Source organism: Poecilia formosa, unplaced genomic scaffold (assembly GCF_000485575.1).
Source record: "Poecilia formosa unplaced genomic scaffold, Poecilia_formosa-5.1.2 Scaffold261, whole genome shotgun sequence".
Taxonomy (NCBI): Eukaryota; Metazoa; Chordata; class Actinopteri; order Cyprinodontiformes; family Poeciliidae; genus Poecilia; species Poecilia formosa.
In genome coordinates, this window is record NW_006800200.1 from 413508 (window position 1) to 440914 (window position 27407).

At 38.7% G+C, this 27407-nt stretch overlaps 1 protein-coding gene and 1 long non-coding RNA gene across 3 annotated transcripts in view; one reads left to right on the top strand and one right to left on the bottom strand.

The window, feature by feature from the left end:
- The window catches only part of zfhx3b (zinc finger homeobox 3b), a 311598-nt gene that overhangs the window by 163241 nt on the left and 120950 nt on the right, over positions 1–27407 (bottom strand). For both annotated transcript variants that reach the window (XM_016680891.1, XM_016680890.1), the window contains exon 3: positions 20112–20182. The gene's annotated coding sequence lies outside the window, so the exon portion shown is untranslated. The remainder of the gene's footprint in view (positions 1–20111; positions 20183–27407) is intronic.
- On the top strand, positions 15543–16792 carry LOC107838464 (uncharacterized). The gene is made up of 2 exons (XR_001664531.1): positions 15543–15843; positions 16143–16792. It is a non-coding gene; the product is annotated as an uncharacterized LOC107838464 (long non-coding RNA).

Genomic DNA, 27407 nt, shown 5'->3' on the forward strand with positions numbered 1-27407 from the left:
GAAGGCCTGGGGGCATTTAAAGGGGTGGGTGTTGGGTTGGAAGGGGGGAACCCAGACCAGGTCCCAGGGCAGCAAGGCTCTTTGTAGTTGGAGCATTCTGAACAAGCCAGAGGCTTACTGCTCTAACCCCAACCACTCAGAGAGCCTGTTTGGGGAAATTACACCACAGCGTAATAATTAATCAAGTAAACACCAAACTGCTTTGATTTGGATTACATTAACATATTATCAATAATGCATAAATCAAATACAAATAAACACCTCCGCATAATGGCATGTTTAAGTAGCTAAAATTTATAACTAAAGTGGAAAAGCTCATCTTCCTCAAACAACACGGAAACCCACAGCAGAGTACAGAGGAAGCAGCAGCCGCTTTTTTTTTTGTGGTTTCAGAAGCCCCGATTTTTTTTTTTTTGCCACTTAAACTGCCTGGGCTCATCAGCTTCCTTTTTCATCACAGCATCATCCATTTTAAGCTTTTACCAGGAGGCAAAAAAAAAAAAAATTATGAAGTCATTTATTTACTCTTAACAATGGCAGAATGCGTCAGGCAAGAATAAATAAACACTGATGAGGCACCGAAAACACAATGCACAATAATTTGTGCAAAGCTACTCCAGGTTTGATTCCAAAAGTAGCAAAGCAGATTGAGGAAAAGGAGTTAGTCACTTTTATCATCGGCAGAGGAGGGGAATCAGCTCTGCTTTTGTGTCTTCACTTAAATGCATGTTCTGTTTTTCACAGATAAGTTGTGTTGTTTAAAAAAGCATCCGTTCTCGTCTTATGCTTTGTTCACTGGGGGAACTTTATGCCCAGGGATTTTCGAAACACAATTCATCAAAGTGGAACGTCGGTCTCTCTCCTTTTCTTTTTTTTTTTTTTTCTGAATTCCTAATCCTTTTTGCTGCAGATGAGAGATTTGCTGTTCAGACTCATTAAGATTAAAGCATTTTGCTAGAGTTATTTAAGAATGCAAAGTTCCATGTGAGACCTCTCAGAGTTCAAAACAGAAGAAAATCCTATTGACACGCTCGGTGCACTTGGGGCTGATCTTACCCTATATTTCTATATTTGGTGTCAGTGATTGAGTGATAGCATGTGGAATGTCTTTTTCCTGATGCAGTATGGTTTAGAGTTGTGATCACCTTTTCTTCACATGGTTAAAGGACTGATGTTACAGCATATCAAGAGTTGAAAAATATATATGTTTTGAAAACTGCCAAAATGTTCTATCATATAGTGAGGTGTGTGTGTGTTTTTTTTTTAATAAGAAACAATGTCAGTAACACAGCACTGCCCCTCCCTGACCTGTTGCTGCCTCTGTGGATCAGCTGGCTAAAAGAAGGCGACTGTTTTTGCCTCACTTAAAAGAAAAAAACAAATAAATGTTTTTGAAACATTTTAAGTAAAAAAAAAAAAATCTATGATTACGTGGATTAGAAGCATTAGAAACCATATTCATATCTGTTGGCTCGCTCTGATCTTGTCACTATAAAAAGCAGGATGATAAAAACATAAATATACGGCTCAATAAAAACATGAACATCACCACTGAATTCAGCAGGTGTTAATTCTTTGCTTAATATTTTTGCTTCAGAAACAAAAATAATGAATTAATACCATAGATAACATTATAAAATAATAGTAAAAACCCATGTATATTTTTAATTTAGGACCCATTGTTAATTTTCTGTCTTCACTTCATTGAGATGTTTTTTTTTGTTGTTTTTTGTTTTGTTTTGTATTTTGTGATTTTATTTTTATTTCAGCATAAGCCCGGCTATGCTTATGAAAATTCAATTAGGCCAGGTAAACAATTTTCTTTTCTACTTTTACTCTTTAAATTAAATACAGAAATTACAACCATTTTTGTTCTGTTTTTAATTACTTTGTTCATTCCTCCGGATATAAAAATACATTTTATGGTATACAGCAAGTAAAATAGTTATTGAACAAGTCAAAGTTTTTGGAAATTTGTTTCAATATTTCTACTGACATGAACTTCACAGTGGATTTTAGTAACATCCTGAGAAATTCACACATACAAAAACAAACAACAAAAAAAGAATCAATAATTTAACTTAATTTCAAAGAAAGGGAATGAGACGTGGGATAAGTATTGAGCAGATTAGGGAAAGAATGTGCAAAAAGACAACTAGTCAATATTTAGAAAACCTGTCAATATTTAGCAAGTATTCCAGCTGCTTTGTCAAAGTTTGCTGGTTTAATATTATCATGGCCTGTAAAAACGTCTCTCATTTCCAAAGTATTGCTCAGAGTGGTACAGCTGGTAAAAGCAAAGAGACCTTCACAAAAATGTCTTACTGTTGCAAATCACACTAATGGCAATGGTTACCAAAGCATTTCTTAACTTCCGAATGTTCTAGCGTGGGCCACTGAATCCATAATTCAGAATTGGAAGGAACATAATTTCACCATAAACCAGTCATGGCCAGGTGCCCCTCACAAGATTTCTTGGAGAGGAGTAGGAAATAGAAATCAAAAGAGCTATCTAACAGCCAAGGAGCTTTCACAGCGAGCTCAAGAAAGACTTGGGAATAGCAGAAACAGCTTTTCCCCCCCGTGAAAATGATAAGTAATTCCTTTAACGGTAATGGCCTTCATGCAAACTCACTGCAGAAGATCTTGCGTAAGTAAAAACACATGATTAAAGCTCGGCACTTGTTAAAAGCTTGTTGCAGACAACTTGAGCGAGCCAGCAAAATACCAGGAGAATATACACTGATGACATTACGCCAAAGCTGAAGTACACAGATGTCACTGCACTCGCCACGTTTGGGAATAGAACGGTTCTGCACATCGTCCCTTTATTTCACTGCAAAAGTGAAGTTTGCAGGTGGGAACATCATGATGTGGGTTCCACTTCAGTCCGCAGTCAGACTGAAGTGGAACTGCTAACGCGCGGCCATGTGGTGTCGGGATGTTTGTATTGGCACACACTGAGCCAAGCTCCAGTGAAACTCCTCCCGCTGCCGTATTTGTCAAAGGGTTTTGTCATATAAGTTGCAGAACCCCTAGAACCTTCAACATTTGAAGATAGTTTGGAGGAATGGGTCATAATCACACATAATTATCGCAAAATCTTTGGATTCCATGTCAGAGACGTTTTAAAGTTGTCATTAATCAAACAGGGTTTTCCAAATAGTATTTGATTTAGTTGTGCTATATTTCTTAATACTTTCTATGTATAGTGAGGATTGTGATGATAATGGCATCTGAAAAAAAAAATTGGAAAAAAATAAGTTGGTAAATTACACATTTATGGTAATCTTATGAAAAGCATTTTTTGTGTTCAAAGAACACAGCTGGAGCACAAAACCAAAGGACCTCAGAGGGTGGCTTGGTTTTGTGCAATTAAAGTATTTTATAAGTTTTTGGTGTAAATATTATGAGAATGTGTCCTTTTCACATTGGGTTCTCATCACTGAGGATCTCCCACAGGCCCATGCATAGGAGTTAAAGGCTGAATTCAGGTTTTATCCTCATTTGTGAAATTAATTAACTTGCTTGCTTAATAACAAAAGCTGCGACTTCAAATGAAGACATCTGGATCCATTCAAACCATTTTGTTTACAGGTTGTGATAACTATGTACAAACTAGCAGACAAATTAGCTGTTGTTTCCCAAAGGAAATAATACATTAAACCCATGGACCATAAATGTGCAGCAAACTATGCTTTCTAGAAAGCTTTTGGCAGCAGAGTTTTGCCATGTAGGTTTATCACTCATCTGGCCGGACAGACAACTTTTAACACATTGCTCGAGGCGATGGTAGTATTTTAGCAAGAAAAGAAATAATCATTGGATCGGACTTAGTGTTAGTTCTCTGCCTAAGGAGCTTTAATATTAATGTTTTTGGCTGGACACTCAGAAGTCTCTTGGCTGTGCTCGAAACCTCCTTCGACAAACTTTTCCAGCTCCAAGTGTTGCAATCTGGTTCCATTTTACAGCTGGCCTTGAAATTGTAACAGAGCGCCTTTCTCTCCCGGCTCAACCGCATATTTAATCCCTGTGCTTATGTCAAACTTAATTAAAGGACCTTGTACAAAAAAATAACAAGTAAGACTTGTAGGAGAGAGAGAGAGAGAGAGAGAGAGATGTGGAGCATTAGGCAAAGGAGAGAGAAAAAGGGACAGAACTAGGATGGTGGGAGGCGTTTGGGGAGGGATAGCTGAGATATTCGGTGTGGATTTAGTTTGGTAAATAACCAGATAAAAAGCGCACTATGTGTGCAAAAGTAAAGAACCTATCTATGATTTTAAAAAGCACAGGGCATGAACATCATGTGTCCTTACATATGATATACTGAACAACAATTAGAAGATTTTGGGTTAAAAAAAAAAAAAAAAAAAAAACTCCTTCAAGACATACAGGCACAAACACATTCATCAAATCCAGAAGAAGGATCAATAGGATGTAAACTTTCAGCTTCCAGAATATCTTGAAGTCCCAAACTGAAAAAGAGAGAGAAAAAAAAAAAAACGATCAAGAGATGAAATCATTCACACAGCCTTTGTGTGTACGGTGGTGCACATAAAACTATTCATTCCATAGAGGTGGAACAGCCGGGGAGTCTGTTTAGTCTGTCAGTTTAAAACTATTACCTCAAACTCTGAGAATATGAGTTGAGCCTGTCGTGCATCGACATGGGGAGACAGCGTTGAGAAGAACAAACCTTTGAAAAGTCTAAATCAATTTTTGGGGGAGTAACATAACAAACGCTTCACCGCAGCATTGAAAAGGGGTGGGAGGGGGAGGGGGGGGAATCTCTCTCTCTCTTTTTTTTTTTTTTTTTACGCTTTGAAAAGCACATATTCATACAATCTTCATAAGGCAAAACAGAATAAATGCAGTATACATGAAGTCTTTTGAAAAGAGAGATGACAGGACGGGAGAAAGCAGAAAGACACGGGGATGCTCCTATACGGCGCAGACAAAACAACCAGGAAGACCATCAATGCTACAAAGCCCTGCATTTTCTGTTGATTTTTTATTTTTATTTTTTTCCCCTTTTTTCCTGCACTACACATTTTGCACACACCTTCTCACCCACCCACCCTTTAGGCTAGGCTGTTTGGCTAAAGGCTTCCAAGCTTCCCAGACAAGACATGAGTGGCCAAGCAATGGCCCAGAGGAGGGGGGAGAGGTTCCCATGCCACTGGTGCTGGAACCGGCGCGCCACCCGGAGGTATTTATAGCAGGCCAGCTCTAAAGGGCCAGGACAGAGGGCATGCTTGTTTTTCTTTCCATTCCCAAGGCACTTCTACCAGGCCTCACATGTGGGTGTTAAATATATATCCAAATACTGGGAGCAACATTGTGGGGGCACAGAACAGGAGGCAGCGGGTTCTTTCGGAGCAAGAATGAAATGGGAAGAAGGGGTTTAGAGAAAGGAAAGACAGGAACACAGAGTTTTTTTGTTGAGGTTGCAATATTAAAGGGATGAAGACATGCAGTTCAATTCAAATGTACATAGTGTAAAAAGACAAACATTTTATTTTTTTTCACTTTAAGATGAATTTAGATTAGTTTAATTTCAGTTTTTTTAGTAGAATTATAATAAATAACTATTAAAGCTAACAAAAATAATGAGATAGATATGTATTTTTTCATAAATTTGCCTAAGAATTTTCCTTTTGACCTTACATGAGTTTAGTGAACCAGTTATTTTCCCACAAGCTTCTTGCAATGATTTGCTGGAATTTTGGCTCATTTATCCATAGAAAGCACTTTCTGGATTATACCCATGAAAGAGCAAATGAAATCGTCCCATCCTGTGCTGCTCAGTGGAAACGAGGCATTTGTATACTGTACTGTTACTGTTTTTTCTTATGTTGCTTTAGGTGAAATAGCCTCTACCTTTCCTCCAATTATAGTAAATGACTTCCTTGACAGTGTACAAAAACAGTTTCTTAACCACCTCAGCAAACATATTCACGATGTATGTTGCTCTTGTGTGGTTGATCGATTCATCTCAGTTCAATCATGTTAATCTCTGGGACAAAAACATAAGATGATCTCCCAGGATTTTTCTTTTTACTTGCACCCAAATATTTCAACAGATAAACATGACACCTTCCAGGCGTCTGAAAACTGCACAAAATGATCAGTTAGATATTTTAAAGTTCGTTATTCTCTTTCTAATATCTCGTTTGATTTCTTTAGATTTTTTTTCTATGATGCCACAGAAACAGCAGTAGTCTGAGGTTTGACTTACATTGGCATTTAGCAAATTGACAAAGACGAAGTGAAAATTAAAACCAAGCTGAATGCATGTTATATACAGAAGACAGAAATCCAGAAAAAATAAAGGAGGCAGTCATACGCTAATGGCATCCTAAACATAAAAATATATAATGGCGTTCACATGCTTTGTCTTCCTGCTTGGAAATTTCAGAGTGAGATTAGAGTATGATGAAAACAGACCCTATAAATACGCACCACTGTGATGAATATAACAGTGATAATGGGTGCAGGCATAATTAGATCAGGAAAGTAACGGACGCATTGAAGTTTGCTCCGTTTCTGTGTTTGAGAATTTCATCTTCTGTCTGATGCCTGAAGAATGGCAGAGCGAACAGGAGAGTGGTAATCATTTGGGTCTGTAGGAAGAGCTCTTGGGGCCCCATCAGTGACGCTTTCTCCTGTTTTAGCTCTTTGCTCCCACACACAGCTCTGCAAAAGCCACTGTGTTCTCTGTTTTTAATGACTGTTTGACCAACAAACATTTAATTTGGTGCCCAATAGATGCCTGTTAAAAAAATAATAATAATAAATAAGCAGGAACAATAGAGTGTTCCCAATCGGGGAGTTGGGCCCAACCGTCAGTTCATGCAATGTTTTCATCCGGTTCTCCTCATTTGATTTTTACCTCCGTCAGCAGCTCCCTCACTTTCCCAGTTTAGATCTTTAAGTCCTAAGACTTTAACAGCGTCCTGGCTAAAGCCCTCGTCCAAATCCCAAACGTACCAAGGCCATCCCACTAACTGATTGCGTCAGAAAGATTCCACAGCCGTAACCTCTATTTTTTCATACTTGTGGGAAAATAGCAGTTCATGTTTCCTTGGATGCTTCACACATTCCTCACTATGTCTTCAGATTACAGGGCCCCTGCAGCCTGGACACTGCCAAAGCCACTCCAGAGGAGGTGTTTGGTGTATAAGAGGTGTGGCTAAATGAAAATGGAAGAGGTTTTTATGTGTGTGTTTATTTAGGGGGGAGTTGCTAAGCGACATGAACTCAAAAAGGCAGTAATTACATTTCTCAAAGCCTGATGAGTGTAACAGAACTTGGACAGGAACTTTCCAGCTCATTTAAGCTCTTCGAACACAGCTGGGAATTATAGATAACAGAACATCTGGAAGTCACAAAAATACCTCTCTGACGACTGATTCAAACTAATTCAAAAGTTGCCACATCTTGCTGTGAGCGACATCCCAAAACCACAGATTTGACAGGCCCAGTATTTCTGCTTTCGTTAAGAAAAAATAATAAACTGACATATGTAGCAGTATAGTAATTATGCCAAAACTTTGTGCATTCTATATTTAGAAGCACTGTTTCATCAGATTTGGGACAAAGACTAAGGGAACATGGAAATCACATCAAATTTCTAAAAAACTGTTCCAAACTCATTATATTGCGCAACCACCAGCCTCATTTTCAAAAAGCACGAGTGGCACATACGTCAACATGTAATCAACTCAGCCAACAAACTCAAACCGTCCCTGCTTTGTTCTCGCCGGCTCCCAACACACACGCTCGCAGAGCTTCACAGATATGCAAAAGTTTGGTTTCATCCCAAACTCCTGACCTCAAAATTTCAAGACAAAGGTAGTTAGGTTTGATTTATGCATGCCTCCACTTAGGATGAAGAGAACAGGACAGAGTTGCAGAGCAATTAATTCTGATGCTCAAAACATTATTAATGGTAATGTTTAAAACATCAAAGCCCCGGCTGACGGAGAGACGCAGCATTTTCAGTGAGGCGAGGTGGAGCAGATGAGCACACTGGAGTCAGTCAAGGTGAGGCACAGGGGGTGGAAGTCATTTACCTCCTTGCAGATTTTCATTGAGAGATCATGGAATTTGTTGGCCAAAATCGGTTAATGCTTTTGTATGCAGGATTTAATTTAGGAATGTACAGTCTCTTTCACATTTTCACATCATTTTTTAGTACGATGTCATGTTATTAACCAACAAATAATAGTGGAGTTTGATAGCTAGAAAGATGTCTATGTGGAGGCACGTGGAGGGCCCGTTGCGGTGTGTTTTGAGTGTCTAGCGTGGCGCGATTTGAACTGTTTGGAGAGTTTGAGGCGTCGAGTTTTTTCACCAGCATTCTCTAACAAACCTCAGAGGCTTTCAAATAGTTTATCAGGTTTTAATTTTCCCATTTTTTTTTATTATTACTTATCAACCTTATGTATGCAAATATGATAAATAATGTTTAGGAAATGTAAAGATGCTAAGGTGCAGGCTTCCAGTTGCAAATTTTTTTAAAAAATTAAATTTTTAATCGACCTGACCTAGAACTTTGTCATCACCATCTGACAAAAATAAATATAAAATTATTTTTAAAATACCCCATTAGTGATATTTTTACTCATTTTACAGAGAAATGCTTCTCAAGAAACAAAATAAATATTATTTAAAACAAAAAACAACAAAAAGTCTATCTGAAGGAGTTGACACTGCATGATGGAGTTGACACAGAACTGAAGGTGGTGACAAACTAGTGAGTAAAATGAAAATCTTGATACATGTGAAGTAATGCAATTTATGTAAAATACATTAAAATTAATTAATTGCACAATTAAGTGAGATTTAACAACAATTTCACTGAAAGAGTCACAAAAACTCTGATGGAGTTGACATCTGACGGAGTTGACGAAAAGCCAAACTACCTCAATTTATATGATGTTATTCTGAAGGAGGCCATATTGTAGCTCGTCAGGTCCATGAAATCTTTACAGTTTACCAAAATTAAGCTTTTATTTCACAAAATTTCATCAAAGTTTTGAAAATTGTCAGTTATGGAGTTGACACACCATGGTTGTGACAAGCAACTTAGGAATAAAACAGAAGAAGAAACTAAAGAATAACTTAAGCTAACCAGAGCTAACTAGCCCTCTTAGCAAAGGAAGAGAAAGGAAGTGGTCATGGGGTCCTCAGAAGTTCTGGTGCCCCCCATTAATGCCTGATTTTTTTTACATTCTTTTCATGTCTGACGGTGTTTACAAAAACTAGGGACAAATTTCAATGGAGTTCGAAAATATCTAAAAATTATTTTTAATTCAATTTATCGATACTTTTATAATTATTTATATGACTACTTATACTTAATTGTCATAATATATAATTTTAGTATTTCTTTAATTGTTTTAAACTATAAGAATGTGTTGATTTCTGCTCCTGGACAAGGGCTTTTACAGGCATCATCCACCGACTACAATGTTTAAAATAAAAAAATATTCAGCAAATACAAGAAAAATATACATTGTTGTGCTCACATGACCCAGGTTAGTTTAGTCAGATATTTGAAAAAAATATATTTTGTGTATATTTTATTCAAATTTGGTGCTTTATCCATAGGAACTGTTTTGTCCCTATTCTCAAGAATCACTGTTATATTTGTCATTTATTGGCATTGCTATATGGGGTCCCAATGAAATTTTGAATTCAGCACAAAATCTTTTTCACTCCTTACAAAGGTCTTTCTGCTTTGGAGCCCATTTCCACTCTGGGTGCAGGACGCTGACCTTTTGCTAACATTTCAAACACACCTTAAAGCTTACCAGTGTTAAGACAAAACTAAGAAATCTTGACTTTCCCTTCTGCTTCAATAGAAAGTTTTAACTTCATCCCTAACTTCTTTATTGTGTTTCTTGGTCTTTACGTTGCTGCTAGTTCACCAACCTCCTTTACAAGCATTCCTCTTAGTTCTTCACAGAGCAGACTGAGATTAAATTACACAGAGTCAGACTACATCTACAGATCAGGCAATTTTTGAAGGCAGAATTTAGATTTTATGTAGGGATATTAGAGTAAAAAAAACATTGAATTTTAGGATTTGGATTGTGAATAAAACTAATGGGTCTTGCCAGTCAATGGTCTCACCTGCATTTGTACAATATAATGAGACATGAGGCTCTTTTTGTAACGTATTATAGTGGATATCATAATTTAGTAAGTAGCAAATAGCGCCTTTTTAGAATAAAACACAATAAATCTGATAGTGTGCTCGACAAATTAACAGTAAAAAGCTTAAGTTTACAAGTTTGGAGTGAGACTGTCAAGGACCCCGCCTCCATCCACTGTTGCTCTGGGCAGAGGGATAAAGCTTCTCTCACTTCCACATATTCATTTACCCCCTACCATCACGCCAATTGAACCAGGGAGTCTGGGGGTAGGCAAATTGATATTCACCACACATCTCCATCCCCCAGCCAAAACCATCCCCACTGGAAACATTATTTCATTACATATATTATGCATTCAGCAAAAGGGAGGTAGTGAATGTGCGCTATGCAGATGCCTGCGTGTGGGTGTTGGCAAACTCAGATGTTTCTCTCTATGTATACATGACTGTGACATGCCTGTTGTGTTTTTTTTATTATTATTTATTTATTTTTTTTTTTTTATAAAAAAGAGGGTGTAAAACAGATAAAATGCCCCAGGGGTCCAGAGTTAATGGTACTTGATTTACTTTGTGGAAACAAAGAGAAAATATTTATTTCATACAGTTTTGTGTCAACACGAAAGAAGTGATATTTCAAGTTTTACCATGCGTGGGGGAAAAAAAAAAAAAAGTTTCCTACAGAGTTATGATGAATTTTCTCTGTTCATCCGAGTCTTCGCGTCCACATGTGGATGTACAGACTGTGCCTCAAGCAGAGCAGGAGATAAAGAGACACAAGAGAAAGGAAACAGACCAGAAAGAGATGAAGATAGAGACGGGCAGATCTTACATGTGACAAGCTGCTCTTTGGGCCCAGGTCCAGATGTCACCAGAGCAGTTTTTGTTTGTTAATGTCTTGTTTTAAAAGCCCCCTTAATAGTGACTGCCGCCTTTCCATTAAGTCTTTAAGTGGCTCAACACAACATAGTCTTGTCTGATTTGAACCAGAATCAATTTGGAAAAGAAACCATTTTGCTTCTGTTTAAGCACAGCTCTGTCTCTGCTGTGGCATGCTGACCTTTCCAGAGGTCTGTCTTGTGCTTCTAGGCGGGGCTAAACAGAGGATATGCTGGGCTAATTAGACTGATTGACGTCAGAAGGCACGGTGGCTTGTATTTGAACCGTTTGTCAGGACTCACAACTGCATCTCTGTTAAGGACTCTCAGACTCACAAGTCACTCTGATTTCATCTTTTTGTGCTGAGCATAAATTCTTTTTTTGCTCATTTTTCTAGCATATGGTTTGCTTTTATTTTTCTAATGGATGCTCTCTTTTTTTTCCCCTTGTGCAGAAATTGAAAAACAAAACACCTGCTTGGTGGTAAATAATGCAGATAGCTTTGGGTCGACTTCCCCTTGGGGTCTTCCTGGTACTTAGGGAAAGGTTTCCTTCGCTCAGACTTGGAAAAGTCTGAAAAGCAGATGCACTGGGTACATCAACCACACATCGTGTATTTGGATGCTCTTGAGTAAGATTCCTAATTTAGAGTCTTAAAAGTGACTGTTTGCAAGAACAACTTCTGTCTCCTTCCCTCCTGTTAGACGCTTATTGAAGATCAACCATCCCATCAACTGTCTACTTTACTTTATAATTTTTTTCATCTATCCCATGCAGCCAAATATTTTGTGATTGCACATTGACCATGGTGACACTTACCTAGAGGAGAAAAGCAAGCATTCATACGTTCACACTAGGCATGTTGCATAATATGTGGAGTGTTAGAAATTTGGATCCCTCTGAACAGGACTGTACTAAACCTGCCATTTTAACCACTCTCCACTGTCTTTCAGACTTGCAGAAATAATGGACGTCTATGGATTCACCATATTTAACAGTCATAAATGCCTTCACTACTTCAAAGTTGGCAACACTAAAAATGTATCACTGTTTTAAATTGTTGGTGATGGTTATTAAATCGCAAAGCGTTTGGCATTTAGACTTCTAACGTATTATCAGTCATATTTTTGAATGTATTTTATAAAATAGTATGCTTTTCACTTTTGGTGAACTCGCTACTTTTTCTAATTTTCCCAGTGTTTTGGGTGTTGGACATTAAAAAGGTTTGTCTTGTTGACCTTTTTGTATGATGAGAATCTGCTTTTCTGGCAGTTTGGTTCTCCGACGGTTTGTGGGTGATGTCTGACTAAAAAACATTTCATGTAAGTAGTTTCTGATAACTGGCAATAAGTCCTTTACATCACTGTGGAGGGTTTTTGGTCTGCTTTGTAGAATTGTTTTGATTCAGTCACATTGGTGAATTTTCAACCATTATCAGCTGGTTTAGTCATATGTCCCAGCTTCTCACACAGATTTAAGTTCATAATTTGACTATATCACTCCAAAACCTAATACTTTGACAAAAAGTATTTGTCAATACTTTTTAGGTATTCATACGTGGACCATTATTGGTGTGCTTTTGATGTCCTGCACATCTCGTACATATTTGTGCTTGACCTGTGACATTAGTAAAGTCATACTGGACTTACTATAGAAATTTAGAAAAAGCTTTAATTGCAAGAAATATATATTACAAGATAAAATATAAAAACAGATAAGGAATCCTTGTCTTGTTTAAACCTGTCTACATAGAGCAACATAAAGGTTCATGCTACATGTGAACACACCAAATTTATGCATTGCATTGTCTGACTGCTGGTACAATGGCAGTACAGAATGTTGGTAAAACAAATAGGTCCATTCTGTCATTCCTAACTAATGTGCATTTGAGGGAATGGAAATAAAAAAGTCCTCTTCAAGTTGCATTAGCTTCTTCATCTCCTACCCATTTTCAGTTGGTCTTACTATGAATTTGTGGTGCAGCTTCAACATTTATGTGAATGCATAAAATGCTCTGAGAGCCGTTCAGTGGGAGGAAGTTCACCAGAGATCAGGATTCGGTCCACATTCGCAAACACTCATGCATCCAGAAAAATGTGGCATAAAGAGGGGCCTGGCGGAGAGAAATCTCACCTGCAATTCAAGCGGATTACTCTGCCCTTTTATTTGCTCTCGTTTGGTTGCAGGGGGGAATGTGCTCCACTCTGACCTGGGGGCACTCATCCAATCAGCTCGCTATCTGCTGCAAGGGCCTCCATAATAGTGACATTTTTCCACCTCGTCAATAAAGTGGTGAAAGCCACCCTCCACCCGCTACTTGACCATTTAACTTCTTCCTGAAAAGGCCCTTTCTTTCTGTCTGTCTCTGTGTCTGACTGAAATCAATAAAGGCAGAGCAAGGAAAGAGGACGATCCAACAGCTGCATTAACTGGTGGTCTTGACTGTGGTATAAAGTGGGCTGCTGGCAGTGGAGCCTCTCATTCGTCCAATGGTGCAAGAATTCTGCTTGTGATCTACATTATATGTTGTCATTTTGTAATGCAGTGGAGACTGAAAAAAACATTTTTTAAAGTCTCAACAGACATGAAGGGTCTCAGTCACATACACACACACACACACACACACACACACACACACACACACACACGTGCAAGTGAGTGACAATGAATATAAAAAAATGACAATTTTAAAATATTCACGCAGAGAAAAAGGTGACAATTGTATGCAAAAACACATTAGCACATATATAAACTCTGCAGTCTCTAATGATCATTGCTTGCCATGACTCATTTAGCAGCTGCATCCACACATCACGACATGTCTGCAGTGATTGACATAATGGCATCAGAGTGAGAACAAAATGTCTTCCAATAAAGGAGCAGGAGGGAGAAAATGAGAGAGATGGGTTACAACTCTGCCCGTGCTGAAATGAGTGTAGTGCTTTGTTTGGTTATGCTGTCTGAGCTGAAATTGATTTCTGTGAGAAGCATGCACCAAAGAGCCTCTGCTTTCAGATGAAATAAATAACATACTCTTGTGAAGATGGGGGGGTATGTGGAAGAAGGAACAGAAGGTGGAAAATGGGATCAGGGAGGAAGGCAAGAAACAAAGATGGATGGGGTCAAAATGATTTTATGAGGGGAAAGAAAAGCAGGGATGAAAAAAAAATGGAAGGAAATGTCTAAATGTGCCATACTGAATTCCATGTGTTCAGTCTAGTGCAGCACTGAGGAGACACAGACTGGGAGACATCTGGAGCAGAGGAGGATAACAGCCACATGCCGCTCTCCAACCACAGACAACATGATGAGGGATTAAACTTCATTGCAACATGTTATGGTAATGAATGGTCTGTGGCCAGTTCTGAACGTGTTAGAGTAATCACCACTTTGCAGCATGTGTGAGTGACACTTTTTGGATGTGCTCGCAAAATGCTTGTGTCTGCCTAAGCGAGTGTGGAAATAATATGGTTCCCTACAAGTTGGCCAAAGCAGAAAACATGCAAATTAAAACGTGCAACATTTAAGCAGTTGGTGTAGTGCGCAATATCTCTCATCATTTGTTGAACATCGTCTATTAATAGAAGACGGGCAGGACCAGACCTTGTGGTCTGAGCCAGCGTCTGGGCATCTGGGTCTTGGACCGGTGCCAGAGAGGGAGGAGAGCAGACACAGTCAGACGTCCCAGAGTGGTGAGGTTGACTCTGGGTCACACTGGCTGCCTGGCCTTATGGCTCACAGATGTTCATCTGCCTCAACAAGAGTTGTGTTTCTGGAAAAATTTACACCATGTTGTGCCGCATGCTGGAATAATCTCCTCTGTTTAATGAAGATCTCGTAGATCATCGATCAACAAGACGCAAGCAAAAAGCATGTTTGTGGATTGCAAAGTCTCCCGAAAGCAATGAATCTGCCACGCAGTTGCACAGAGCTGAAGTGTTGTGGCGTTCGAGTCGCCTGCCCCGTCAGTCTTTCACAAGCAAAGCGACAGATTGTTATTGCTGTACAACAGAGCACAGGAGGAGGTTGTAGTAGGGAGTGGGGGATCAAGGCAGGTACAACATTTCTGGGGTGGTCATGACAGAAAGAATGCATTTTCTTAATTTGGGTTTTATATATATATATATATATATATATATATATATTGTCCTCAGAGAAAAGCAGAGCTACAACGCCATGAAGCAATAAATTAAAAGTCCCTTGCCACTTCCTAAATTAATCTACTGTACAAAGAGTGGGAGCAGGTGGAATTACACTGCAGGCAGAGTGAAATGACTCATATATTAAACTGCTGATCAAAACGTTTGCAGTCTGGAAAGTGTTGTTGAATCTAAGAGGAGTTGTTGTGCACTAAGCAAAGATATAAAAGAATGGCAAAATGTGCCAGTCCTATCCTTCGCATGGCACAAGGCAGGCAGCCAATCAGATGGGTGCAAGCTCTCTTGCAGGCGAATGACATGGAATGTTGCCTGTCTCGTGGCCCCGCCTTCCGTCCCCACTGAACTGCTGTTGCCCATAATGATTTTATAAACATTTTGCCAGCAGATCAATACCTGTATTGATCAGGCATTGTGAGAGTGATCCGTCTAAAACCCAGAACAGCCTAGAGCTCAGAGGTGGGAGGAGCAAAAGAGAGAGGCTGCATAGAGGATGGCGAAGGAGAGCGAGTCTGCAACCACAGTGAAAAGGAAAAGAGGTGCAAGGTTGGAAGAGACTGAGGGAGAGGCGGACACAGAGACGGAAGCAGGTGAGGATGCAGATTTCGGGAAATGCTGCCAGGCCGTTGGGACTGAGGAAAACAAATGGTAATTGCTTTCTCGTTAAGAAAGGGGAGGGGGGTGACGGCAACTGATGACAGTTTCGAGACAGTTAATGATGACAGGAAAAGTGGGAATAACTTTGTAAAATTCCTGCTCTAGTTCAGGCCTGCTATAGCATGTGACACAAACAGGTACGCCACTGCATGTGCATGACTGCATGAGGTCAAACGAGATTGTTTTCTATACATCTGTGTGGGATGATAAGATAAGTGATGATAATGTAAACAAATTCACAGAGGTTTATGTCCAACTACAGTTTGATTTATTTTTTCTGTTATTCCTAGAAAGAAACTCTTAAAGGAGAGATGGAGGAGACTGAGAGCACACTGCTGCTCTGAATCTAATTGCTGCAAAATGATCAAAACTTACATTTCCTGAAACGTCCTTAACATTCAGGAGAGGAATAATTCCACATCACCATTATGGAAGAAGAACTGCAAAAGCATATTAAATGTAAAGGCAATACCAAAAGACAAACATGGCAGCATGAAGACCATCTTCAACGTACAGGATCGCTGCCGGTTTGTAAACACGTGGATGGCTGGCTTTTTGGAATACTTTTTTACTGTCTGGGAATTCACTAAATTGGATGATTGCTTTACATTTAAAACACAAGTAGGAGATTTACTGAAGCGATGACTCACTGGATGACTCAACACAAGTTCAAGGCCACAATCTGCCCTGCGTTGGAAGACAAGTCAAGCGCTTTTGCTGTCATTCCCTCGTGCTGTGGGGAAATCAAGCTTCATTGATTGGTTTTTAAATAAGATGTGTTGTGCATAAATGAGGATCTGAAGGAAGATGAATTCCTCAAACGAACTGTGGGGGAAGACCTTGATGCTCATGAACTCGTGTGCTCTGGAGACTAGTGTGGAAAGCACTCAATGAAAAACGCCTGATGGCTCATGCCTCTTTGACCAAGCTAAAAAAAAAAGAAGAATTTAGGCTTTTCAAGGCTTATTAAGGGCAAGAGACGCTTGTAAACAATTTTCCTAATGAATTAACAAAAAAACACTGAGCAAAAATTTCATCAGCTGACCTTTTGTGTAGCTTCTCACCTTCCAAACAAAGCATGTTACTGGGATTTTATGTAATAGACCAATACAAATGACGCATTATTGTGAGCCAAAAGGGAAAGGATAGAAAGACTTAAAAACACTTCACAAATAAAACCTGAGAACTATGGTGTGTATTTGAATTCAGCTTACGCTTTTCAATAATTGTAAAACAGCCCTCTACAGCCAGAGGATTGGTTATGATTAAGCTCATGTGCCCTAGTCAAAATCCTATAATCCAAGTGAGATGCTAAGTATAAAAGTTGCTATACATACAGCTTAGATTAGACTTAATTTGCTAAACGAACACACCAGAAAAACCTTGCAACTGTATTTGCAGTAAGTTTAGGTTATTGTTTTGCTATAAAGTGAATATACACAAAGGTTTCAGGTCTTTTGCAGCCACTAAAGAGATTTCCTTCCAGAACTACTTAGCTCTATCGATCAACCCTTTAACTCTCATTAGCTTGTGAAGTAAAGCATACCCACAGCATTATGCTGCTATGAACATGTTTTACAACACTACCCTAACCCCCCTGAAGCAATTTGCACTGCCTTCTTCAAGGCTTGTGGCAATCAGTAACAATCCTTCCATTAACAATTGCTTACTTTCTGCCACTCTTTCATAAAGACCAGACTTGCAGAGTGCACAAAGAACAATAGTCCTGGCTATTATTCTGAGTAGTAGATGTCTGCAACTACTCCAAAGTTACCATGAGTCTCTTGGATGCTTCTCTGAATAATGCTCTCTGTCATTGGTGGATGGGTTCCAACGATACGTGTGGTATAACATTGCCAATTGAAAAGAGTATACCTGGTGATTTCTGAAGGAATATGGAGCCGATTTTTATTAATTGCTTCAGAGTAAAAAGAACCGAACACAATGTTTTCTATACTTTTAGTTACCTTTTTTTTTTTTTTTTTTTTCACGAAAACACCTTCCTTCTACTTCAGCACTATTTTGTTTTGGGTTATCACACAGTAAACTAAGGTCTGTGGTTGTAATGAGGCAAAATGTGAAAATGCAAGAGCATTAATAAGTTTGGAAGGCATTTCACTTTCTCAGTTAAACACGTAACACATGCAATGACACAGCTTTGTTAAAATATTTTTTCTCAATGCCTGTTAAATAAGAACAACCAATGTTTATAATGGAATGGGAGGAATTGGTGAAACAACATATTAAGCTGAAACAGATTATTCCTTCTCGACAACAGTATGATTAGTAAGAACTCCATTGTTTTGCAACATATGCAATGTTCTGAGTCTCAGACGTTTTCCAGACAATCAAAACAACTTTCATTAAAAACTAAATGTAAATGAATAATAATGCAAAAGCATTGTTTCCCGGTGAGAGGTAAGATGCAATAGTTGATTTAAATTCAGATCTTGAGCTGAAGTTTAAGTCAAGTACATAGAAAATGAGGCACAAGAATCAGTAAGCAGAAGACGTGGAGCTGAATGTGTAGTTAGGATAAGCAAGTAACACCTTAGCTTCGTTTGATCAATGTGCAAATTATGAATCATGAAAGGATATAACTAAAAATTATTCATTATGGTGACATGATAAATTGCACAAAGCTTTTAGATACTATAGCAACATTATTAGAACAAGTGAAAGAAAAGGTTGAAGAAAAAGGACATTGATGTCACTTTCTGCGCAAAGAATTGTGTTTTATTGGGTGAAGTGTTATTTATTCACTGCAGTATTGTATACATTAAAATTAGAGAATTATATGACTGCATAATATAATAACAGTAGTATTGATGCAATGCAAAATCTCAACTGTCTATCAAAGTAAAAGTTAAACTAAATGGGTACATTTTTTTCCACAATGTAGTATAACAATAAAGTGCCATTCTTGTTTTTTCAGAGCTTTGTTAAAGTGAACAAACATAAACTCATCTTTTCATTTGGAATTATATTGCCAAGACTAATGAATGTCTTAGCAGGTGTATGAGCAAATGAACCACCTGCAATTAATGTTTTCACAAAGACGATTGCTCAAAATCCATAGAAACATTACTCTAAAAGCTGGGTTCAAGTATTCTTGATTTTTTTTTTTAAAAGTCAATAAATAGTTCGACTAATTAAAATTGCAGCGTTTTTTTTTTTTTTTTTTTAAAAGTCAATAAATAGTTCGACTAATTAAAATTGCAGCGTATAAAACAAGTCTGAAATACTTAAATAACCCCCTGTTGAAGCTTCTTAAGCACAGAAAACGCTATTATAAATAGCTTCCTTTGCATCCTGTTTTAACATGATTGACATTGTCTCTCACTGTGGCCAGTGCATGAATTATTACAATAAAATTATTCGACAACAGTTTTGGCCCCTAGAACAAAACATTGAGTTACTGATCATGATTTGCCCTTTATACACATTGGTAATCCTATTGTCTACAAAAGCTTAATTACACAAAGATAAACTCATGAGCATTATCACCTCACTCAAAGACTTAATTCATGTGCTATCAAGGCAAAATTTGCGCACTGAGTCGTTTTCATCTATCCATTCATTCTTTTGATTAATTCCTTCTGTCAAAAACAAACCTTTGGATGAGTGCCAAACATCAAATTAGGGTATTCATTAGACACATCAAACATAAATTACTATTCAATTAACAAGCCAGTCGAGCTGAACTAATCAACTAATTAGGCCATGTGTGTACACAGGAAAGCTAACAAAAGCACGAGTCCCCTGGGAAAGCAGTGAAACCCAGAAGAAGAATGACAGCAAGGATGAAAAGCTGCTGGTTTGAGAGGGAAAAGGAGAAAGCCACTAGCGCACGGTTAAGCTGTTTAGCTCCTCTAATCATAAACTTTATTGTGTTGATGCATTACTTTGATCAGTTTCAAACTGCTAAGTCAAATTGACTCGCAAAGCACATAAAACACACACACACACACACACACACGCAGAAAAACTGTGCTTAACCCAACATTAAGATTTCAAAGAAAATTGTCTGATAATGGGAACAGATTACCTTTTCTTCTTATTTTTATACAAGTTCAGAGCACAAAAAAAAATACTGCATAATTCCACATAGTAAAAACAACAAGGTAATGTCTTATTGTTATGACAGCGGTTCAAATATTATCTGATAGAGAATGTTCAAAGAACTGGGAGATTATTCTATTCTCTCTTTGTCAGAGCTTCTGTGTCAGAGATGGTCTGTCTGTCCGTCCCAAACATACCTTTGGTCCGAAGCAGCTCGAGCCGGCCAGGCTGTTCAAATATCGTCTTCACACACTGACCAGGCTGCAACCTAAGAGGGAAACAAACATACAATATGCATGCGTTTATACAGTGGAAAACAGCCAGACTAATACTGTTAATCATTACTGTACCATTTGTTGGAGAATATAAAAAATAAAAAATAAAAATAAAACACAGTCTGGAGTCACACCCTTTGGACCAAAAATGTGTATATATATATATTAAAAAAAAAACACACAGTCTGGAGTCACACCCTTTGGACCAAAAATGTGATTAAGATACAAACTGACTGAGACAGTTCTCCCCATTCCAGCCATCATATCTAAATGTCTAAGGTCTGCTGGCGCTCCACTAAAGGCCAAAGGCGGCTGTCGAAAGGAGCACACCATTATTGTACCAGTAAATGTCAGAACAGCCCCATCTAATTGTGCCATTACTAATTCATGTTTATTAATGCTGTGATGTATGATGGCTCCACAGACAGACTGAGTTTGTCTGTGCTTGTCATGTAGAGCTTATTCTTTGCTGGTGACGGCTGCAGGGAGAGTAGCTGTTGGGCTGGGTGGTGGGTGTGGGGTAGAGGGAGCATGAGAGCAGCAGTGCCAAGTGGTGTGTGACTCAAGCATGAAGGCGGTTGACTGATGGTGCCGGTGCCTTTTGCTGGCCTAGTGCCAGGGTCCCCAGGTCCCCAGGTCCCTCGTGTCCCAGCCGTTCAGTACCCCAGAGCCTCTAGGCAGAACAACAGTTATTGTTTTCATTGCCGACCAATTAGCAACACTTACGCCTTATTTAGTCATGCTCTAACGTGGGCTAATTAGCTCACATTAGCGCTTGACTACATTAGAGCATCACCTTGTCCCTCGCACCAACACCAGGCGTCATCCTGGGGAAGAGTGGGGGAATGTGGGGGGAAGAGGAGGAGGTGGGAACGGTGGGAACATGAGGGGAGGTGGGGCTGAGCTGGAAGGATTACAAGAGCACCAGCCCAGCTCTGTGGATCAGCACTTTTTAAGAGATCTTCAGGGGCCTGTTGGCTGAACACATAGCAGGAGAAAAGGGCAAATACAGCCCAGTTACACTTTTATAGAATGCTTTGTGGAAAAACACCCCAGACACACACCTTGGTCTGGCAGATCGGTTTGTCATATGGCTCAAGGGGCTCCGCTGGCCTATCACATGACCGTTTTAATGACCTTAAAGGGCAGCTTCCTCAACAAGCTCAGGCCACTCCCACTGGCTGAACTGTTCAGTGCAAAATACAGCTCGGGTCACTGCATAATGTGATGCATCTGGCCCTCAGGGTGGATATTAAAGCAAAAAAAAAAACAAAAAACATAATCAACATAGAGCAGAAACCAGGCCAGAAAGATGCAAGCTGACAAGCAGGGCATTAAAACTGTACTGTGAATTGAGGAATATGAAACTAAATGTTTATGCTGCGATATTAATAAGGTACTATATCAGAATTACCTTTATTATGAGCTTCCGGTGAAGTGAGGAAAATAACTAAAGCTATGCTTATTCCAACGATCAAAGAATCTTTTTTTTTTTTTTTTTTTTTAAAAAGCCAGAGCAATGCATAGTGTTATAGCTGTAGCTCAGTGAGTACATGTGAGAAGATAAAGGTCAAAGGTAGGTTCAGCTTAATTTCAGCATCCTATACATATGTATAAACAAAACCCATCAATCTTTTCTGGTTGGAGGGGTATAAAGGAAATTTGAATCCTTAAATATTAAAAAAAACAGAATGAAGAAATATATACACCATATGTCTGATCTGGAAACACACACACAAAAAAAAAAACACTGATGCAAGGGATCCCAGGCATAATTTTTTGTGCTTAGCATTTGACTGGTGGCTACACTCCAATCATTGCAGCGGTGGGTCTCCTCATCATCTACAACTGCTAAGCAAAGGCGGGGCTATAAATGAAATATCACTTTCCATTTTATCTCCGGGGGGCAAAGGGATGCTCTGAGCCAATCAGAACCTTACAAGTCAACCCCTGGCCTTTTTCATCTCAATATGATTACCATTATCTTGCTGAAAATTAGACACATCTCAGTATTGTTCACTACCAATGGGGGGGACAGTAGTGGAGGTTATTTAAAGATAAATGCTTAAGTGCTCATGATGCATGCAGTAATCACACACCAGCGTTCGCGGCAGAATGCAGCACGCAGTCTGATTGGATGAGGTAGATGTGCACCAACAAGGCTTTGTTGTGATGCTTTAATGGCGAATGCTTAGCATGTAAGCAGCTCCTTATTTGGCTGGTAAACCCGTCTGGCAGGAAGGTTTCTGAGAACAATTTTGCATCACGACGAGGAATTAAAAAAACAGCTTAAATGCTCAATTTGAGCTCACTTTAGAAAGGAAGCTCAGGTAGTTATACAACCTTGATTTCACTGGTTTCCATAGGCAACTGGTTCACTGCTGGTTCACTTATAAACATGAGCAATGAGAGGGATAATGTCCTCCGAGTAACAAAGCCATTAGGTGACAAATATGAATAGAACTCTGAAAAGCTGAAATTACATGACAACATGAGACTTGTGGGTGTAAAAAAAAATAGTTGAGTGTTAGTCTTTTTATAATCTCGAGTGGTAGAAAAAACTTTTTAACCTTGTTTATGTTGATGCTTTGAGGGCCAGTGGAATGTTTACCAGCCAAGTGAAATACTCCATCTGGTTTTTATGGAGGCCCATGGATCTGTGATTTCTAAAGTATGCATTCATGCGTAGAGTCAAAGTTAAATGAAATAACATCCTCTTTAAATTCTATGACTTCATGTCATTGTAAAAATATAGTTTATTAATTGAAATGCTAGAAATGATGCCCAATATACTTTTTTTTCTTTTTTTTTTACAATGATTGTATACATTCACAGTGTTTCAAGATTCTTACACAGTATGCTTTACATATGGGAATTTACCATGGACTATTATCCTAAAGAAAGATATAAATCTGTGGGTGAAATATGTATAAAGTAATCTCATAAAATTATTCTATGCAGGCATGAGCTTCTATAGTGTATTGGTAAGTGGTTTGGGGAAAAAGGTAGTTTCCAAAAAAAAAAAAAGGATCTTAAATAAAAATGATTTAAAAAATTATTATTTAAGATACTTTTTTTTATTTTAGTTTTTATTTTTGTAATCAGAAAATTCTGATTACGAATATGCTATGACTAAGTATTTTTCTGTCATTTTTGATATTTTAATTAGACGTATCACTAGTAAGAAAGAGTAAGTTTATTCTCGGAAGCAGGCTTGACATCATGCTTCTATCTAACACTGACTTTAAGAAAAGTCCGTTCTGATTTCAGAAGTACAATTTTTTTATTATTATTATTATTTCACCAAATATTTGTGGATTTGCTGTAGAGCCCAAAATTATTCATACTCATGCTAGATTTAGATTTTAAGTAATATTTTTATTTCAACTGCAAGTAATTCTAACAACTTGCTTGAAGTGGCCCATCAAGAGCCCTGACTGGATCTGACAGAAGATGTGTAGGGAGTTTTAGGGTAATGGCAAAAAGGATTTTGGCTAAAAGCTGCTTAACAATTATAAGAATAGTAAAATTGCTGTGGTGCCAAATATCAACTGATTATTGAGAAGATCGTGAATACTTTTTGAAATGCCTTTTTTTAAATTTTATTTTATTTTTTATCAAATGTAAATAAAAACAGCTTTTTTCAAAACTTACATCTTTTTGCATTGTTTTCCTTTACTTTGAAACATGCCTGTCTCATTTCCAGTGACAAATTTCTTGGCTGAATGAAAAATAATTTTACATCTAAATTTGCCAGGGGTATGAATATTTTTAGCTTAAATTATTATTATTTTTTTCTTTTTTGTCGTAAATTGGCGAGTTCTGCTCTCAGGATAACTATGCCTTTCACCTTCCATCTGCTGTCATGTTTTCTACTGAAAATATCACTCCTGTCTGTACCACATAATTCCTTAGGGAGCCTTATTATTTCAAAGAGCTTGGTTTAAAGCTACATGTTGTCAGTTAAACTACAGACTCACCAAGTTTATTTGGTTAGGTCCTGCGCACCGCCCAAACTTGTGGGCATGAATATAACGCATCCTCATATACACCTTTAGAGTCAGCTGCAGGTTTACAAGTAATTGTTAAGGTTCTCAAGACCTAATTTGCATCAATGCGTGCATAATGTTCAAGAGGGTCACAGGCTAGTTCTTTTTCAAATGTTATATTTCCATGATTGGCTCATTCTCTCCATTTCCTGTTCATTGTGTGCAAGCAACCCCTATTGTCTGCGGGTAGATTCTGCTCGGCCCTGAGAGGGGCCATCCCCAGGGAATGCCGCATCTTTTATTAATCAGGGCCGCTGCACCACAGCCCTGCTTATCTAATTTAGCAGCCAGCCTTGATACAACTATGTTGGACTTGGTGTAGGAAGAACGGGACATAGGTGTGGGGGTGCAGCAGGGCGCGGATAGAATGGGGGTTGTGGTGCTACCTTTGGATTTTCCATATTTTGTGGAAGGGATGCTGGGGGGGGGGGGGGGGGGGGGGGGGGGGGGCACCAAAGGGAGGTAGTGACTTATCAGACACCTCGTCACCAAGTTTTAGGACTGAATCACAATACAGCAAATTACCTTCTGCTGACAAGAAAAAATGAGCACGGCCCCCATACAACAAAAATAGGATTGTCAGGAAGAGGTGACACATTGATTGCTTAGTATGCGCATCTAGAAAGCTGGGGTTCAGAGGCGTCCTTCCTATATATATGTAGAAGAGGCTCAGCAGTGCACAGCACAGCCATAACGGGGAATGAGAAATTGAAATGCCATGTTAGATTGGAGTCTCTTCCTCGAGCCAATCTTTCTAGTCTAGCCAAGGCTGGCCCATATTAGTCCACTACATCATAGTACAAACCTTTGACTTTTAGTAAATAAACCTAAACCTACAAAACATAAAACAATTTGATGCTAGGCGATAGTATAATCTACCTGAACACGATTCGGTGTACTGTTGTATGAATTATATTATTTTTAAGCCCAGATTTTTATTTTGTTTTTTCTTTTCTGGCCGGTCCTCCTCCCCTTTTTCCTCTCATGTGTGTCATGGCTCAGATGAATCAGTGTCACCGGTGTTGAGAGCACTTACTGTCAACCCTTGCGCCCCAGGCTACAGCACTGATGGACACAAACTATAAAATATCAGCCCCCTGGGGACACATCGCTCAAGCACTGCCCCACAGCCCCCAGGGGGTGGGATCTGGTCAGCGTGTATGCATTTCGGTGAGGGTGTTGAGGAAGCAATATGCCAGTGTGTTTGTCTGTTTGTCTGACGTGATCGTCTAATTATGACCCAAGTGGGTGTAATCGTTTGGGTGCTTTTCCGCATCATTTCTGTGACTGAGTTAAAAGCACAGCGAATGAGGAGGAAATTATTTACAGTGTACAGAGTAAAGCTACCATGTTGTTTTATCATTGTTCCGTTTATCTGACTGGATAACGCAATTTAAAATTCAAGAAATAGCACAGTTACTTGCTTGGTGTATCACAGAAAAAGAGAAACCCTCATTTCCACTAAATGAAACCACTCAAAAAATGTGAGGCAACTGTATGGAAAAGTCACCAAAGAGTCAATAAAATTGGCTGTATCAGCCAATAAAATTGGCTGATACAGCCAATTTTACCTCGGAGAAGGAGGTAAAAATCTCCTTCTCCGAGAAAAGAAAAACAACAACTAAGATTTAAACTAAATGACGTGAAAGGGAGAATCAGAAATAGTAAAATAAAAAATGTTTGTCTTCCTCAGGTCACCTGGGCGACTGATTCCTTTTTATTTACAACTCTGCGAGTTTATATCTGTCAGTGTGAAACTTAGTTGTGTGCTCAGCCCCGTTTATATGAAATATTGTGCCTTGCAGAAGTATTCACACCACTGATTGTTTTGCATTTCGGCACATCACAAGAGGAAGGAAATACAATTAGAAAAATTGAGGAGGAATTCTACATAGTTGTCTACATTTTTTGTAAATAGAATCTGAAAAATGTGATGTGAATTTGTATTCATAACTCCTGAGTCAACACTTTGTAGAATCACCTTTTACTGCATTCATGGAGGAAAGTGTTTTGGGGTATGTCTGCCGGTTTGTGTCAGAGATAAACTTTAAAATAACTCATGTTCATTCAGGTTAGAGGAAGAGCGTATGTAAAAATCTAATCTAAGTGTTGCTACAAATTCCCCCGGTTCTTTAGGTCTGGACTTTGACCGGGCTACTCAAGCAAAATAACATTCTTTAATCTAAGCAATTTATTGCACGATTTGCTTTGCGTTTACAGTCAATGTTGGACAAGTTAGGTGATTTCTGAAAGCAATTAGCTGCACTGGATATTATTTAAGGGAAACCAGAAAATAAAAGCACCCCCCACGTTACATAAATCAAGTTGTAAAAGTTACAGGAAATTCATATCCATTTTCTTCCACTTCAAAATCATGCTCTACTTTTTAAAAACGTTCAAGTGGTATGAATATTTTAGAAAAAGAAAAAAAACTGCTAATGAAACTAACAGTTTCAACACAATTTTCTGTTTCATGAGATTGAGCATTTAAGATAAAAGGAAACCAAAATGCATCTCTTAACATGCCTTTGACCTATCTTTTAATACTGACTATTCATTTATACCACCTCAACTGTGGCTGCTTCATTCAACTAACAACATTAATAAGGTTTGTATAAGATTCAAGGACAAGATTATAATAGAGAAAATGAAACAAGGAACTGAACAGTTGACTGGAGAGTGGTGGTGCTTAAGCTCCCTAGAGTGTACACTCTAGTGGTCTTAAGCACCATGAAAGCTTTTCAGATGACTAAAGAAAGAAATTCAAAGGGAAACCAAAAAAATTGAATAAAAAGGAATTACAGCAAAAATGTGTGGCTCCTAGAGGTGTGCCGATCGATCGGCCACCGATCATAATCGGTCGATTTCCGTGAAAAAGTGTATGATCGGTGATCACCGATCACGGTCTCTTGTTGCCGATCACCTGCTTCTCATTTCGCAGCCTGCCTGTGCAGCTGGTCTCCTCTTTCCTTCACTCTGCGCAAACGCGCAGCAACAAATCCTAAGCGATGTGGATCTATATCGCACTGAGTGAATGGGGAAGTTTCCGTGTTGCGGCGGAAAATTGAAGCACGTCAAAATGCATCAACACAACGAAGCTAATACGACATAAAAACAAAGCCATACTTGACGGAGTTTGGCTACATCGAGGCTCACTGCAGTAAAAAAG